This window comes from Oryctolagus cuniculus, chromosome 16 (assembly GCF_964237555.1).
Source record: "Oryctolagus cuniculus chromosome 16, mOryCun1.1, whole genome shotgun sequence".
Lineage (NCBI taxonomy): Eukaryota > Metazoa > Chordata > Mammalia > Lagomorpha > Leporidae > Oryctolagus > Oryctolagus cuniculus.
In genome coordinates this window covers 8,530,473-8,547,208 of record NC_091447.1, presented here as the reverse complement: position 1 = coordinate 8,547,208, position 16,736 = coordinate 8,530,473, and the positions used below count along the sequence as shown (strand labels likewise).

The window sequence follows — 16,736 nt, the reverse complement described above, 5'->3', positions numbered from 1 at the left end:
CCAGTACACAAGCAGAGATTGCATCTGCCTCGCCCACGTCTGTCCCTGACGTGGATCCTAGTTCCCAGCCAAAGGTGCTCTGTAAATACTTGTGGAAGGGAGGAACCTAAAAGTGTGCAAAAATGTGTTTTGAGGTTTTGTCAAAAGCCTAGACACAGGAAATCTCAGCAATAAATATGTTAAGGATCATCATTGTTTGGGGGTGGTAATTGTGATACGAAGGTACTGCAAAAAGTTCATGGAAACAGAATTAAGCTTTAATTTGGAGCCAAAAAAAAAAAAGATGGAAATGCACACATCCAATGGGTCTCTAAAAAGTTCATGGAACATGTGTATTATAAGAAAAGTATGCATAGATTTCAGATTTTTTGCACAAAACTAAATATCTTTAATTCACTTGCTATGAACTTTTTGAATAATCATCATATTTTATGACTACTCTAGGTTTTTGGTTTTTTATTTTTTATTTATTTATTTTTTGACAGGCAGAGTTAGACAGTGAGAGAGACAAAGAGAAAGGTCTTTCCTTTTCCGTTGATTCGCCCCCCAAGTGGCCACTACGTTGTGGCCGGTGCACAGCGCTGATCCGAAGCCAGGAGCTAGGTGCTTCCCCCTGGTCTCCCATGCGGGTGCAGGGCCCAAGGACCTGGGCCATCCTCCACTGCACTCCCGGGCCACAGCAGAGAGCTGGACTGGAAGAGGAGCAACCTGGACAGATTCCAGTGCCCTGACCAGGACTAGAACCCGTGGTGCCGGCGCCACAGGCAGAGGATTAGCCTAGTGAGCTGCGGCGCCGGCCTGACTAATCTCGGTTTTTAAAAGACTATCAATTTTTGAAATCCTTTCATTTATTATAGACCCTTTTATTCTAATTTGCATACACATGAAAACATTGTCTTTTTGTGAACTTGGGATGAGAGTGACATGAGGCTCCCAGTACCTATATCATGATCCAATCATTAGATCAAGCAAGAACTTGAACCTATCCTTATTTATTTTTTCCTAATTAGCTTTTTAAAAATCCCTCAACTGGATTCATTTAAGAAGTAAGCTCAATCCATGGACATCTAATAAGCATCCAACATTTTCCTCTTCATTTTATAATTTAAAAGAAGTATTGGTGGGAGGGTGGGAAACAGATCTTCTATCTGCTGTTTCACTCCCCAAATGCATGTAAAAGCTTGGGCTGGGCCAGGCTGATGCCAGGAGCATGCCACTCAATCTTATCTCCTGCATGGGTGGCATGAACCCAAGTGCTTGAGCCATTGCTGCTGCCTCCCAGGGTACACACTGAGCGAGCAGAAAGCTGAAATCAAGAGATGGCGCCAGGACTCAAATCCTGACTCTTCAATATGGGATGTGGGTGTTCCAACCAGTAGCTTAACCTCCAGGCCAAACGGCCACCCCTTCTTCTGCTTTCACAGATAACATTTGGAGAAGATATAATGTTCTCTGTTAGTGTTTAATGACGACCTCCGTCAGTGAGCAGATGCCATTCCCTTGTTCACTGAACATTGCCTAGTCAAAACATAGAAGACAGCTGGCGCCATGGCTCACTTGGCTCATCCTCTGCCTGCGGCGCCGGCACCCTGGGTTCTAGTCCCGGTTGGGGCACCGGCTTTTCTGGAGCTTGAGTCACAGTGAGAAGGAGTTGCCCTTTTTCTAAAGGTAAATCTAAAACCTACAATACGATGGTGACTGATACAGCAGAGCCATGACACAGGGAATGAACTCTCGTGTGGTATGGGTTGACACAAGGTGACCAGTGCAGCTCTATGGAACAAGGAAGAGAAAAAAGTGCATGAGCATGGAGAATGCCCTGCTGCCCCGAGGTGCTGATTAAGCTAGCACTAATAATAGCTAACACTGTTGAGACCCCAGTGCATACCAGGCAGTGTCCTAGGCACTTCGCACATATTAACATCTCCATTCTGTTTTAACATTCAAAAAAATTGGGGGGGGGGGGCAGCCCTGTGGCGCAGTGGGTTAAAGCCCTGGCCTGAAGCGCCGGCATCCCATATGGGCGCTGGTTCTAGTTCCAGGAGAGGGGGTTGCAGGTGCCCATGTCCTGCAGGCAGAAGGAGCTGAGCAAACCACAGGAGCTGGAGGAAAGCCAGTGGTGCTGCAGCTCTGAGCTCTGGCTCAGAGTGAGGCGTTTGGATCATTCATAGTATAAGCCACTGGGAAACTACTTATTCTGGGTGTTGCCTGATTTTTCCTTTTAGAAAATACCATGTTTGCTCCTGTGTAGTGAAGGAATTAGATTTTCTTTCTTTTTTTTTTTTTAATTTTTTTTTTTTGATAGGCAGAGTGGACAGTGAGAGAGAGAGACAGAGAGAAAGGTCTTCCTTTACTGTTGGTTCACCCTCCAATGGCCGCTGCGGCCGGCACGCTGCGGCTGGCGCATCATGCTGATCTGAAGCCAGGAGCCAGGTGCTTCCTCCTGGTCTCCCATGCAGATGCAGGGCCCAAGGACCTGGGCCATCCTCCACTACACTCCCGGGCCACAGCAGAGAGCTGGACTGGAAGAGGGGCAACCGGGACAGAATCCGGCGCCCCGACCGGGACTAGAACCCGTGGTGCCGGGGCCACAGGCGGAGGATTAGCCTATTGAGCCGCAGTGCCTGCCAGGAATTAGATTTTCATGGACAGTTAATAGGAAACGTAGTTTTGGAGCATTTTTTAATGCAACATAAAGACAGTTAAGAACAAATGGGGGCCAGCATTGTGGTGCAGTGGGTTAAACCACCACTTGCCAAGATGTCATTCCATTTCAGAGTGCAAGTTCAAGTCTTGGCTGCTCTGTTTCCAATCCAGTGCTCTTCTGATGTGTTTGGGAAGGCAGTGGCTGTGGCCTCTCCTGCTGTGTCCAATTGGGGAGTGAATCCACTAATGGGGGTCTCTCCCCCTCCTTTCAAATAAATAGATCATTAACAGAAAGAGAGAGAAGGAAAGGTAGGAGGAGAGGGAAGAGAAGGAGGGGAAGAAGGGAGGGGAGAGAAGAGGGATAAGAAAAAGAAAAAAGAAAACAAACCACCTCTGGATATGGGTAGATGCATTTTTTAAGTTTTTTTTTTTTTAATTTATTTATTTGACAGGTAGAGTCATAGACAGAAAGGGAGAGCCAGAGAGAAAGGTCTTCCATCCACTGGTTCACTTACCAAATGGCCACCAAGGCCAGAGCTGGGCCGGTCTGAAGCCAGGAGCCAGGAGCTTCCTCCGGGTCTCCCACATGGGTGCAGGGGCCCAAGGACTTGGGTCATCTTCTACTGCCTTCCCAGGCCACAGCAGAGAGCTGGATCGGAAGTGGAGCAGCTGGAATAGAACCAGCACCCATATGGGGTGCCAGCACCACAGGCAGAGGCTTTAGCCTCCTATCTAATACCACGGTGCCAGCCCCTAGACGGGTATATTATACAAAGGCTCTTTGAAAAGTTCATGGAAAATGCATGTTGCCTTTTAATTCCACTTTCCCATGAACTTCTTGAGGCTCCTTGGCATCTGACCTTTGGTGTCCAGTATCTACTTGTAAGTCAAGTGATTGGAGGAACTTCCCTGCCTGCGCTCATTCTGTTTTATTGAATAGACCTCACGCAAGAATTATCTCCTACCACCTGTGTCCCTAGGAGTTCCAGGTCCTTGCAGTCCCTGGATGGACTGAGTGAGGAGGAGCAGGTGACACATGTCTGTCCCTTTTGAGCTTCGTTCTACAATCTTTTGACCACTCTCTCCCTTCCCAAGGTCATTCACACTGTTATGGCTTGCCCGGACTGGACAAGTTAGGACAGCTTTGGGGCACACATTAAACGTATTCTTCTCATTTGTGAGACGAGGCTGTTGACAGGGGACTGTTCTGGAACTGTACACAGGGACCCCACCTCAGTCTGCTCTGGCCCGATTGCTCTCAGTATTTTAAAGGATGCCGCAGTGGTTTTGAATTTCGGATCCAATTTGGAACTGAGCCACCTTCCGTTCAGCAAAGCAGAACTAAAATAAAATGCCACAGCTGGGAAGATTTGTGGCCTCCAGAGGAGCGTGACCCTGCCGTGAGCACCACCAAGTGGCCAGCAGAGTCCCTACACGTAACCCCTGGATGCCCAAGGACTGGAATGGCAGCTTTTAACCAACGTGTTGGGTTTAAGTGCACATTTTTGAGAAGTGTAGTCAGTGACAGAGAGAACCACTGACTGCTTTGACGGGGAGACTCCAAAGTCGCTGTCAGCTTTCCCCCAAATGAAACCACTGCAGGGCGCTGTGTGTATTTTCCGCCCACTATATTATCACCCATGGAGACCATGGCCTGGGGGCGCCAGGCCTAAGCCACAGGGTGTGGAGCATCTGTGCCCACTCATGCAGAATGAGCCACTTCCCACACCAGCAGCCATGTCCTCTTGCCTGCTCCTGGGGTCACCCAACCTGACTGAGCAACTTGACCTTGGGAACAGGGAGCAGACGCGTGGGCACTGTTCTCAGGTTCTCATGGGAACATTTCTCACTCCATGGGGGCAAACACAAGACTTAAAGATTTTTTTTTCACAAGGCCAACTTGTCTGATTTTTTTTAAAAACTATCCAAAAAGCAGGTTTTGCACAGCAATTAAAAAAATGTGACCCCAGCCCTTGAGATGAGGCTCCAAGGACTATGCCCTCTCCTCCGTCCTTCTCTGCTCCCAATACCAGCTGTGCCCTGGGAGAGGAAGCAAGGGCTATGGGGTACTCATGGGTAAAGAGAGCTCACCCTAAAGCAGCTCCCCCAACCTCCATCCCAACCCATTCTCATATAAGCAAACAGAATTAAATTTTAACTGATAAGAATTTAGTCAACATTTGAGGAATTGATTGATTTCTATTAGGGTCAGATTATTGTCTTAAAACAAAAGATTAAGATTTTGTAGGGACTGGTGTTGTGGCACAGTGGGTTAAGCTGCTACCTGCTACACAATCATCCCATGTGAGACTGGTCCAAGTTCTAGCTTCTCTGCTTTGCATCCAGCTCCCTGCTGATGCACTTGGAAAATCAGGAAGATGGTCCAAGTGCTTGGGCCCCTGTACCCACGTGGGAGACCAGGATGAAGTTCCAGGCTCCTGCCTTCAGCCTAACTGTTGTGGCCATCTGGGGAGTGAACCAGCAGATGGAAGATCTTTTTCTCTCTCTCCTCCCTCTGCCTTTCAAATAAATAAATACATCTTATTAAAATTTTTAAAAATAAATCACTTTTAAAAAGATTTTATAAAAAGTCATTAAAAACAAATGTCACTGAAGTAGAATATTACAGATCATATAATGCACTTGTAGGGTATTTAAGAGTCTGAAGAATTACTATTATTAAGGAAAATACATATACCTATGTCCACAAAGAGAAATCTCTAAAGAGGCCCTAATTCAAAGTTCCATCAGGCCCCAGGAAGGAACCGAACATTCAACAGGTGCCCAAGGTGCCCGACTCGGAGCGAGGCATTGGCAGAGTCCCCTGAAGCCACCTACCCATCCCTGTTATGCCTTTTACAGAATGTTGTTAGGTCAATTTGTTCACTTCCTCTGAAGTTGACAAAAGCACCAATAGAGTGTGACAGGTCGCCCGTTTAGAGTAAGGTGGCATGACTAGTGTCTCAGAGAATAAAGATGCATTAGTGGCCGAACCTTCCAACTAAACCCAGGCCAGGCTTGCTTCACGTCAATGACTTGCATGGATTTTTCTAGTTTCCAAAACAAGATCGCCTTTCATCTGTCTCTCCCAGGAACGCTGCAGGATGCGCAAAGCAAACACCATTCCTAAGGAAGGAACCAGGAAGGAAACTGGCAGCAGAGGGGGAAAGTGATTTACCCGATTAAGTAATTTCCAGCTGGCAGAGCCGCAGGGAGCAGTCAGAGCAAAGCTCCTGGATTCCAGTCCAAGCGCCCTTCCTACTCTCTTCAAGTGCCACCTTCCTGATTCCAATGATCAGTTCCTACAGGAATCCAAGAGGAAAGGGTTCGGAGACCCTAAAAGGCACAGGAAAACGTGATTAGATGAAAATTTTCCAGAGAGAAAGTGGGCCCCCCCCCAAAAAAAAGAGGGTTTTCCCATTATGGCTTTTGTTTCCATACAAACATCTGAAGGCTTTTAAAAAATGCACACGGACGTCACACTTGAAAGCAAAAAACGTGTCTGCTGGGGACAGTGAGCTGGAAGGCAATCAAGAGGGAGATGTGGGGGTTTCAGGGAGTATCTGTGCATTGTAATTCCCACTGCTGCACGTCCTTGAATTCACAAACACTGCGCTAAGAAAACATGTTGTCTACAAAAAGGCAACTTGCCAGAAGACTTTATATTCAGTAAGAAAAAAGTGGATGGGGTACGGTTAAAACAGATAGAGAAACTGCAGAAATACTTCTGCCAGCCTGGTGAAGAGTCAGGTCTGTAAGTTAGATCTGCACTTTGGTGCAAGGCAGAATGTGATGATTGGTAGTCACAGGCAGCCCCAAACAGTGGTGAGAACCCTCTGAAGGGTGTTAAGTGCTGAGACCCAGGACCGCACAGCCCTCAGAGAAACAAGGGCCCAGAGAACCTGGTTGCAGCTCACTCCACCACCTGGAAGTTAGTGACTGGACCTCAATTATAAACTGACGAAAATGCTCATGAGAACAGGGACCCCATTTATACCCAATCCCACTTGGCTGGCACTCAATCATGGCACACCCAGCACTGTGGGGTAAGTGTACACTCACTCCCATCTGACCCAACCAAGGCCTCGAGAAGGTGTTAGCACACTCAGACACCACTGGTCTGGTCCTCAAGGCATTCCCTTAACCCACCTTAATGTTTTTGAATATCTGTCTTGAATCAGTCCCCTCATGCCCAACTCTGAGGATGACACCAAAATATCCGGACACTTCAGAACTGAAGATGGGATCCCAAACTGAGACGGAGCCCTTATAATGTAAAAGCAGGACCCTGCCTCTCATCTGTCTCCGGTAGCCCAAGGTGTCCTTGCCTGTCCTTTATCAGAAAGAATTCACTGTTTCCAGGGAATGATACAGCCAGCCCTATAAGATTCAAATCAGCAGACTCAAGAAATCAATTACTTCTCCAGTAGATAAAACCTTGTTGGCCAGTTTTGTCCAGAGGGATTTGTTTCGAGAAATTCCAAGTCTAGAGCAGAAGGTAACCGTCACTTACATGGCCACCAACTGAAGCCCATGTGGCCATCCTAAATCCCCTAAAGAGCATGGCATCACCAGCCAATCAAAGGAAGGTCATGAGCACCATGAACCAACCAGGAGCTTGGACACGAGCTGATCATGCACCTCTCAGCCCCAATTTCAATCCGTAAGAGCCCTTACCCCTAATTCCTTGGGGATCCCAGGAATAAAGCAACAGCTGCCTCAGCTCCCTGCTCTGTGCTTTGCAATAAACACCTACTTCCCTCCACCACACAATGTCAGTGATTGGTTTTCTGTGCATTGGGTGAGCAGATCCAGATGTAGGGGTCCCATAGCAACACTTGGGGGATTGTTTGGCAACAAAACTAAGGCAACAGCGAAGCCTGTGTAGAACAAGAACTAGTCCTTGGTGAGACTCTGCTAGACCCGTTTCCGGTAGAAATGTTGGCAACTATCACCACACTGCCATTACTTCTTTAAACTCTAATGGGATGGAGAGAGGCAGAGGGGCTCAAACCGTGTCCTGCTTGTAGGCTGGGTATGAAAGACCACGTTTATCCTAGAGAAAACAAAACGGAAGTCAGCACCCTGAATCTATCCTCTGAGTAAATATCTTTGAGACCTCCAAGGAGAACTCAAAAGAGGTAGTAGCAAGGATCAAACTGGAAGGCCTTCTCCAGAAATGGAAATGCGAACTCAGCTTAAACACCACCCCATCTGTCATGCCACATTCTCTGAAAAGCTTGCCAGCACAGACCTGAGGGATGGGATGAGGATGTCTCAGGGTAGGCTGTGCCGCTTGGAGAAATGGGTCATGGCAGAGGAAGGTACAAAAGGTGGTGATTTTACAAGCAGGCATGCTCTAAATATTGGCACCATGGTAGAAAGTCCCACACATGTGGGGTTAGGCAGGTGGAAGTGAAAGGTGCAAAGAGTTCAAGGCCACTTCCATGGGACTAGAAGTCCTGTCTGTTCATGAGAGAGGGGTGGGTGGCATATAAGCAAGACAAATAAATACTTTGAACTTATGAGACATATCCTGCCTACACCCTGGACAAATATTTTAAACAAACAGGAAAAAAAAGAGAGGTGCTTTCTCCTCCCTTGTACAGGTAACACCCCGCCCCATTTCTCCAGTTCAGGTTGGCTCTGGACGAGGTCTAACCAGGCTAAAGCTGTAGACCATTGTACCATTCGACCTCCACTCTCTGTGGCTTTGACGCTTGGCCTATCTGGTGAAACAGCAGATCACGTGGGAATGACCAGCTTGGGAAATGAAGCCCAGGTGTGAAGGTTGCACCTGAGACTCAGGACAATAGAGCTCTTGGAGAGAGTGAGAAAGCTTTTCCATCTGTGCATGGAGCTACAGGAAGACGCGGTGCCTCCTGCAGCATGATTTGTTAAGTATAAATGAATACACAAGCTATAAAGAACCCCCTGGGGTGGCTTAATTGCTTTTGGAACTGTTTAATTCCTGTGAGTAATCCGCTTCATTAATTTTGCCTAGCAATTCTTACACAGCCTTTGACTTTCCATGGCTTGTTTCCAAAATGGTAACATTCGGGCGACGACACGGTTTGCAAAAAAACACTCTGCCAAAGAAAATGCTAAGAGAGACCCCAGAAACTTGCAGTTCCACTCACTCTTCTGAACTGTTCCACTTAGTGCTTCAAAGATCAGAACCCCCATGGTTGACGCTGTCTGATTGTCCTTGACCATGACCCCTGTGACACACGGAACATTAATTTTCCCCAAAGATGTCCTCACATCCTGGTGCCCAGACCCATGGATGCTGCCTTACAGGGACAGCAATAAGGACTTTGCAGATGGGGTTAAGCTAAAGATCGTGTGATTGGGAGATTGCTCTGGATAACCAGCTGGGTCAAGGTCATCACAAGGACCCTTATGGGAAGAACACATGGACATGAGGCAGAAGGGAAGGCAGGCAACAACAGAAGTGGAGTTCGAGTGACCCAGCCACAGTCCAAGGTGTACAGCACCTCCAGAAGCTGGAGGAACCCACCATTAAATTCTTCCCTGAAGCCTGGAGGAGGAACCTGGCCTTCCAACACCTTGACCTGATTCTAACCCTGCCAGACTCGTTCCAGAAATCCGACCCCAATGTTGCTTCTAGCCGCTGGGGAGGGGGAGACTTGTGACAGCTTCAACATGAAAACTGAAACAGACACACTGCTAATTCACAAAAAGTTGGAAACAGATGGTCAACAGCCCATGAAACATCCTCCCTGCTGGCCTCATACCTTGGCCTCTCGAAGCTGCCCACGGGCTTGGCAGTGTTGGATGGGACCAGCCATGGCCACCCAAACAGCCAGAGGCCATGAGAAAGTTGAGGATGCTCAGGGCAAGGAGATTCCTGTAAGGTCCTCCACTGTGGACAGTGACCAAGCAAAGGGGTCCTATCCCTCCCAGAGGAAGCAGAAGGCAAGACATCAAGTAGTGCAAAGGATAGAACAGTGAGAACAGAGTCGGCAGGAGAAGGAGCAGCAGCACCAGCTCCCCAGGGACAGACTGCCTTCACCGGGGGCCTCACGTGGCTGCAGAGTGGATGAGCAAGAGAAGCCCAGTTCATGCACCCTGAACACGTGGCTGCTGAGTCGCACTCACGCTTCCGTATTTTCCCGGTGCAGCCTGCATAATAACCACTCCGCACCTGAGACAACCTGGTAGACACTGTGCTTTACAAATTTCAAAAGCCCAAGGATGATTCTGTCTGCCCTCATCTTATCCTTTATAGCCTATTCTTAAAAATCATTAAAAGGGGCTGGCACTGTGGCGTAGCAGGTAAAACCGCCGCCTGCAGGGCCAGCATCCTATATGGGCACCGGTTCAAGACCCGGCTGCTCCACTTCCGATCCAGCTCTCTACTATGGCCTGGGATAGCAGAAGAAGATGGCCCAAGTCCTTGGGCCCCTGCACCTGTGTGGGACACGGAAGAGGCTCCTCACTCCCGGCTTCGGATCGGTGCAACTCTGGCCATTGCGGCCAATTGGGGAGTGAACCAGAGGATGGAAGACGCTCTCTCTCTCTGCCTCTCCTTCTCTCTCTGTATAACTCTGACTTTCAAATAAATAAATACATCTATTTTAAAAATTCATTAAGTAGATCGTTCCCATAAAGAAACATCCAAATGGACAACAGGCTCACGCCAAGATGTCCAATGTCATTAGATTAAGGGAACACAAAAGGGGCCTTTTTTTTTTTTTTTTTTTTGACAGGCAGAGTGGACAGTGAGGGAGAGAGACAGAGAGAAAGGTCTTCCTTTGCTGTTGGTTCACCCTCCAATGGCCGCCGCGGCTGGCGCGCTGTGGCCGGCACACCGCACTGATCCAAAGCCAGGAGCCAGGTGCTTATCCTGGTCTCCCATGCGGGTGCAGGGCCCAAGCACTTGGGCCATCCTCCACTGCACTCCCTGGCCACAGCAGAGAGCTGGCCTGGAAGAGGGGCAACCGGGACAGAATCCGGCGCCCCGACCGGGACTAGAACCCGGTGTGCCGGCGCTGCAAGGCGGAGGATTAGCCTAGTGAGCCACGGCACCAGCCAAAAGGGGCCACTTTACATCCACTCAGATGGCTATATTCCTAGGGACACTCTTGGGGTGAAATTAGTCTGCACAAGTGGCTGGTGGGAAGGCAACATGGTGCAGGCACCACAGTAAAGTTTGGTGATGCCTCCATTAAACATAGAACCAGCATACAACCTAGGAATTCTACTCCTAGGTATATGCACAAAAGAGTTACACACCAGGTGTTCAAATAAACATTCGTGTGTGAATGTTCACAGTGGCACAACTCGCAATGGCCAAGGCTTGGAAGTAACAAAGATGTACAGGAATGGATGAGTGCATACACAAGTTTCAGTATCGACAAGGGGAAATTACTTGTGAAGAGGGAGATGGTTTGAATGCTGACTGCCCCTCAGTGGCCTGTGAGCTAAGTGGTCAGCCCCCAGGCTGGTGCCACTGGGAAGCGGCAGAACCTTCAGCAGGAAGTCCTTGGGGCACTGGGGCTGTGCCCTCAGAAGGAAGTTCCTAGGAGAGGGTCTCCACAAAAGCTTGAGTCTGGCGCGCTCGCGCTCACGTTCTCCCTCTGCTACGTGAATCCTCATGGGGTCCATCCTCGGCCTCTGCTCCACCATCCACCCTGGGGCCCTCCCCAGAGCTGACATTTATGCTGTTTGGACTTTCAGCCGCCAGAACTGTGAGCTGAATAAACCTCTTTTCTCTTCAGCAGTAGCAGTGCACCTCGGGAAATTGGATATAGTACTGAGAGACTGACGATCGCAAAGAGGAATGGAGAGTGTGCACCTGCTACAACACGAATGGACCTAAGACATTACACCACGTGGGAGAAGTCACAAAGGGCCACCTAACGGATGGTTCTATTTGTATGAAACATCTAGGATAAGCAAATTCACAAAGACAGAAAGCCAGTGAGTGGTTGCCTGGGGTTGAGGAGGCGTGGGGTGGACAACAACTTCTTATTGGGTACACTGTTTCCCTTTAGGGGAAATGGTGAATGTTATGTGATTTTTATCACAATAAAAAAATGACGAAAAATGCATTTCATGTCACGTGTTCATTTATTTGCATACATAGTTACAGTACAACCACTTCAACTCATGACTCTGCTGGCAACCCCCCAAGAGGCTTTGGGATGCAGGTTATTCTATACCATCAGGGTCCAGGGCAGGCCGCGGAGCCCACACACATCTCTCCTGGCCTCTCACAGTCAACCCAGAATGCTTGTCCCGTAAGCCTCTGTTATCAGCCAAAAACTTAGAGCTCATTTTATAAATGGAGCAGAATGTTAGCCAGGATATGTGTTCCGATTAATCTGCTCCTGAGTTAACCTCTGAGAAATCATGGAAGAGATTCAGAATTCAAGTTCGGGGCCAGCTTGTGGTGCTGTTCACACGTGGGAGATCCAGATGGAGTTCCAGGCTCCGGATTCAGCCTGGCCCAGCCCTAGCCAGTGCAGCCAGTTGGGGAGTGAACCAGCAGATAGAAGACCTCTCTCTCTGTCTCTCTCTCTCTCACACTTGATCTTAGCCAAAAGGCTGAGAAGCGATCTGTCTGTCTCTCTCTCTCTCTCTACCTCTCTCTGTAACTCTGCATTTCAAATAAATTTTTTAAAAAATATTTTAAAGAATATTTATGTTCATAAAAAGATAGTGATTGATACTTCAAAAGAATGCTATATTTCCTCATACTCTTCAATAAAATAAAGTTTCCTAAGAGAAGAATGAAAAAGTGGCTGAAAAAGATACAACAGCACATCTTTTTTATTTCTTGCCTGTCGAAATATTCCAGAATTGTCTTTTTTCAATCAGCAGGTGGCGCTACCAGCAAATCTCTGAAATTTAAAGAAGGACGATGGCCATTTTCTTTAAGCTCTTTGTCATACAGGGCATTTGGAATAATTTCTTTTTTAAAGGGATTCCGTGCTTAGAATAAATTTCACTATTCTTGGCATTAGCTGGATATCCTCAAAGTTCTGAAATTCTAAGAAATCGAATTCAACTATCTTACAGAGACAGCTTTGTTATCAATAACTCACAGGAACTGGGTATTTTCTGGGGGAGGTATATACCAACATCCTGACACATGGCATTTTACTTAATCCTGACCAAGTGAAAGGGTATTATTTCCGTTTTTCAAAGGACAAAACTGACACTTAGGTAGGCTGCCTTTTTCTGCCCAAGTCACACATCTCTCTAGGGGACAGAACCAGAACTCAAGACAAATTCTAACTCCCTTCAGTGCCCACGTCCTGAACTCATGTATGAAACACGTGCCCATGTATGAAACATGGTGCCACTGTAGGACAGTGGAAAAGACATTTCAGAGGCAGGTTAACTGGGTGAATGATGAGGTGGATGTTCTTAAACCTGAACACGCAGGTGACCTTAATTCCAGCCATTGAAAAAGCTAATTCCATTTAACTCCTAAGTGCAGCTTCTATCGGGGATTTCACTGAAAGCTTAAAGCAAGCGTGACCTTGTTTCTCTCTGGGGGAAAATCGATAATGAATGGAGTCAAACCACCCAGGACCAAAACCTGGAACAGCATGCTGGATGAAAGAACTGAAACACACAATGATGAGAAGTCCATTTACTGTGTGGAAGAAAAAAAAAAGGCTAAAAAGTGAGACAAGTCTGCAAAAAAGGGAGGAAAAAAAGAAAATATGTAATCTACATAGCTAAAATTTGACCTTTGCATGATCAGACTGTTTTCCTAAACTGCTACCGGAGGAAAAAATCAGTCATTTTCCTATTGTGACACTATTTGGAATAAAAACAAGAGAATAGGGAAACGTTGAAGGAAAGGGAAGGCATGGGAGTACGCCTTCTCTTTCGAAAGACCAAAAAAAAAAAAGGACATAGTAAGGGAGTTTTTCCTTCTTTGCAAGCAACTGTTAGTCATCCCTACAGCCTAGCCATGATGAGACCTCAGTAGAAACCACTCAGTCATGCTAATGCTACCGCCGCCTGCAGGGGGAGCACTCCCAACCCACGCGCGCTATTTTATAACCGAACAAGGTTGGGTTTCCGGGCGCGTGGCACTGACCCCTGTGAGCCGGACTGAACCCAGCGTAGTCGGAAAGCGATGACTCACTTCACCTGAAGCCAGCCGGAGCACTTGCCCTTGACTTGTTACCAGTCACCGGGGAATCACAGTGGAGCCAAGGTGAGCCACGCCTCTCCCGGGGTGTGCCTGTACTCAGCGGGTCACAGAGTGACAGGGGAGGGAGCAGAGGGACCCTGCACCCCTCACAGCCCCTCCCCATCCCTGGCACCGTGGCTGTCAGTTTTCTTCCATTTGAAACCCCAAATGTCCACAACAGCTAGGGCTGGGCCACACTGAATCCAGGAGCCCAGAACTCCATCAGGGTCTCCCATGTGTAAGGCAGGGACCCAAGCGCTTGGCCATCTTCTGCTGCCTCTCAGAGGACACATTAGCGGGAAGCTGGCTCAGAAGCAGAGGGGCCGGGCACTCTGGTACAGGATGTGGCCATCTCGAGTAGGGGGCCTAACCCGCTGAACCGTGTCGGCCATGTTGACCGAGCACAGCTCGTGTCACACCCAAAGCATGAGGTTATCTTTGCTTCCTTGTAGCCTTTTCATGCTGCATTCAGCAGAAGTCACCCCTCCCTGCCCTGGCACGTGGAGCACAGCCCTGGGCTTTCTCTGCACACTCTCGGGTCATACTCAGTTCTATGTCCCTTGCAAGTTGCAAACTGATTCAAGAATCAAATCCCCCGCCCTGATTAACCATCAAAGCCCTCTCCCTTCAGCTGCCTCAGGCTGGCTTCAGCTCAAGCCTCCAATGGCACAGGGAGACGCATGTGGATTTTTCTGGAAGCCTCCCTCTTGCACTTTTCTTACCTCCTTGTCTTCCTGGCTGGCTTCAACTCCCTCCTTGAGCCCCGTGGGTCTGGGTCCAAGATGAGCAAAGTCTGAACTGGCACCATTTCTAAGCCAGTTTCCAACGCTGGGTCTGGCAGGAGTTAGGACTTGTTTGCTCTTGTAGGGACACATTTGAAGAGTTGTCACAGAGGCCTGTCCCAGGGATGTCTCTCCCTGTTCCCCACCCCCAAGCTCTCTGACTCCAGCTGCTGCTCCCGCATGCAACCTCCACCCTGGGCCTCTTCCCCTAGCAGGTGCTGTTCCCCTATGGCCAGCTCCCTTTGGATACAAACATCCCTGTTGTGGAGAGACAGGCTAGGGGGCATTGGCCTGCCCCAGTCTCCCTCTCCCACTTGCAATCCTCAGAACAACTTTAGACCTTGCTGAGAATGCACTATCCTGGGCAAAGAAGGAAGTGGTCAGAACAGCCAGCACCATGAACTGGTTCCTCCCAGGGCAGCGCATTCTGCAACACGAGAGCTCAGCGACCCAGGAGCCCCTGCAGCAAGGTCGAGAACCCATAGCAGAGTGTGCTCAGGGTCTCGTGACTGCACAGCAACATGGGACACCCACACGTGAGGCTCCGGCTGCCCTGGGAATCTTGCCTGGGCCCTGGCAGATGGGCTCACTGTGGGCCCAAGGCTGTGTGCTCTTCTTGCCATCCGGGGAGTGAACTGACAGAATTAGCAAAACTGCACAATCATAATTTACAATTTTCTATTCTGCTTCTGGAACTAGGGAGAAGCGATGCCTTTTTCTATTAATTCCACTAAGCACAGCCAAAAGCCCTGGACATTATGAATAAAATGAAAACTAAGAAGTCTCTGAAAGGTGCTAAGAGGGAAAAATACACACTAGAGACCTCAGGCCCTGAGAAACAATGGGTCAATGAGTTTCCCGGGTTTTCTTTTTATCCTTTTCTGTCTTGGACCTAATACAACAGAAGCCAGCAAACCAAAAACACCAGCAGGTGCAGACCAAAAGCAAACAAAACAATAAAAACTGAAAAGGAGGAAAGGGATAATCTAATATAAAAAATTTTAAGAAAGTATACACAATGCTCTATCATACATGACAGGAAAGATCCTGTAAACTGGGCTGGCACTGTGGCAGAGCAGGTTAAGCCACTGTCTGCAGGGCCAGCATCCCATATGGGTGCCAGTTCAAGTCCTGGCTGTTCTGCTTCCAATCTAGCTCCCTGCTGATGACCTAGAAAAGCAGTAGAAGATGGCCTGTGTGCTTGGGCCCCTGCACTCACATGGGAGACCCAGAGGAAGCTCCTGGCTCCTGGCTTCTGATTGGCCCAGCTCCACCACTGCAGCATTTTGGGGAGTGAACTGGCAAATGGAAGACCTTTCTGTCTCTCCCTCTCTCTGTAACTCTACCTCTCAAATGAATAAAAAATAAAATGTTTAGAAAATAAGTAAGCAAATCTTTTAAAAAAATCAAAATTTCCCAAGGGAAATTTTAGAGCTGAAAAACGGAACAATCAAAATTAAATCTATGTTTATAAGCTCAATATACAACAGGAGTAACTGTGCAATCTAAACAACAGAGAGGAAATGTACTGAAACAAAAAATAAACAGGACTTCTGGAACCGCCACCATGCTAAGAAAAGCTCTAACATCCATGTCATTGAAATTTTGGAATAAAAGAAAGAGGATGGGGCTGAAAATATGTTCAAAATTATGACTGGAAATCTTTCAAAATGCATAGAGACCATATAAACCTACAGACTGAAGATGGTAATAAACTCCAACCAGGATAAACTCAAAGAAACCATCCCAAGACATATGGTATTCAAAATTCTAAAAACTAAATACAAAAAATATTGAAAACAGAGAGAAGTATCCACTACCTAAGAGGGAGAAGCAAGTCAGCAGTTCAAATGATAGCAGATTTATCATCAGACACCCTAGTCATCAGAACGAAGTGAACATCATTTTTCAAGACTGGAAAGAAGAAAAATGTCAACTCTAGGATTCTATAGATTGTTGTTGGATGGAATAATTTTGTGTCTTGGTTGCAGCAATGGGTACACAAATCTATGCATGTGATAAAACAGCACAGCATTGTACACACATTTTGTAGCAATGCCAATTTCCTAGCATTGATATTACACTATATCTGAGATGTGTACCAAGGTAAAAAAAACTGAGGAAGGCTA

At 47.6% G+C, this 16,736-nt stretch overlaps 1 protein-coding gene and 1 long non-coding RNA gene across 3 annotated transcripts in view; one reads left to right on the top strand and one right to left on the bottom strand.

The window, feature by feature from the left end:
* LOC138845849 (uncharacterized) overlaps window positions 1–16,736 on the bottom strand; it is a 99,058-nt gene that overhangs the window by 65,398 nt on the left and 16,924 nt on the right. The gene's annotated exons all lie outside the window — the stretch shown is intronic.
* Window positions 13,729–16,736, top strand: part of AGR3 (anterior gradient 3, protein disulphide isomerase family member) — a 43,043-nt gene continuing 40,035 nt past the window's right edge. The window contains exon 1 of the mRNA XM_051832548.2: window positions 13,729–13,849. The gene's annotated coding sequence lies outside the window, so the exon portion shown is untranslated. The remainder of the gene's footprint in view (window positions 13,850–16,736) is intronic.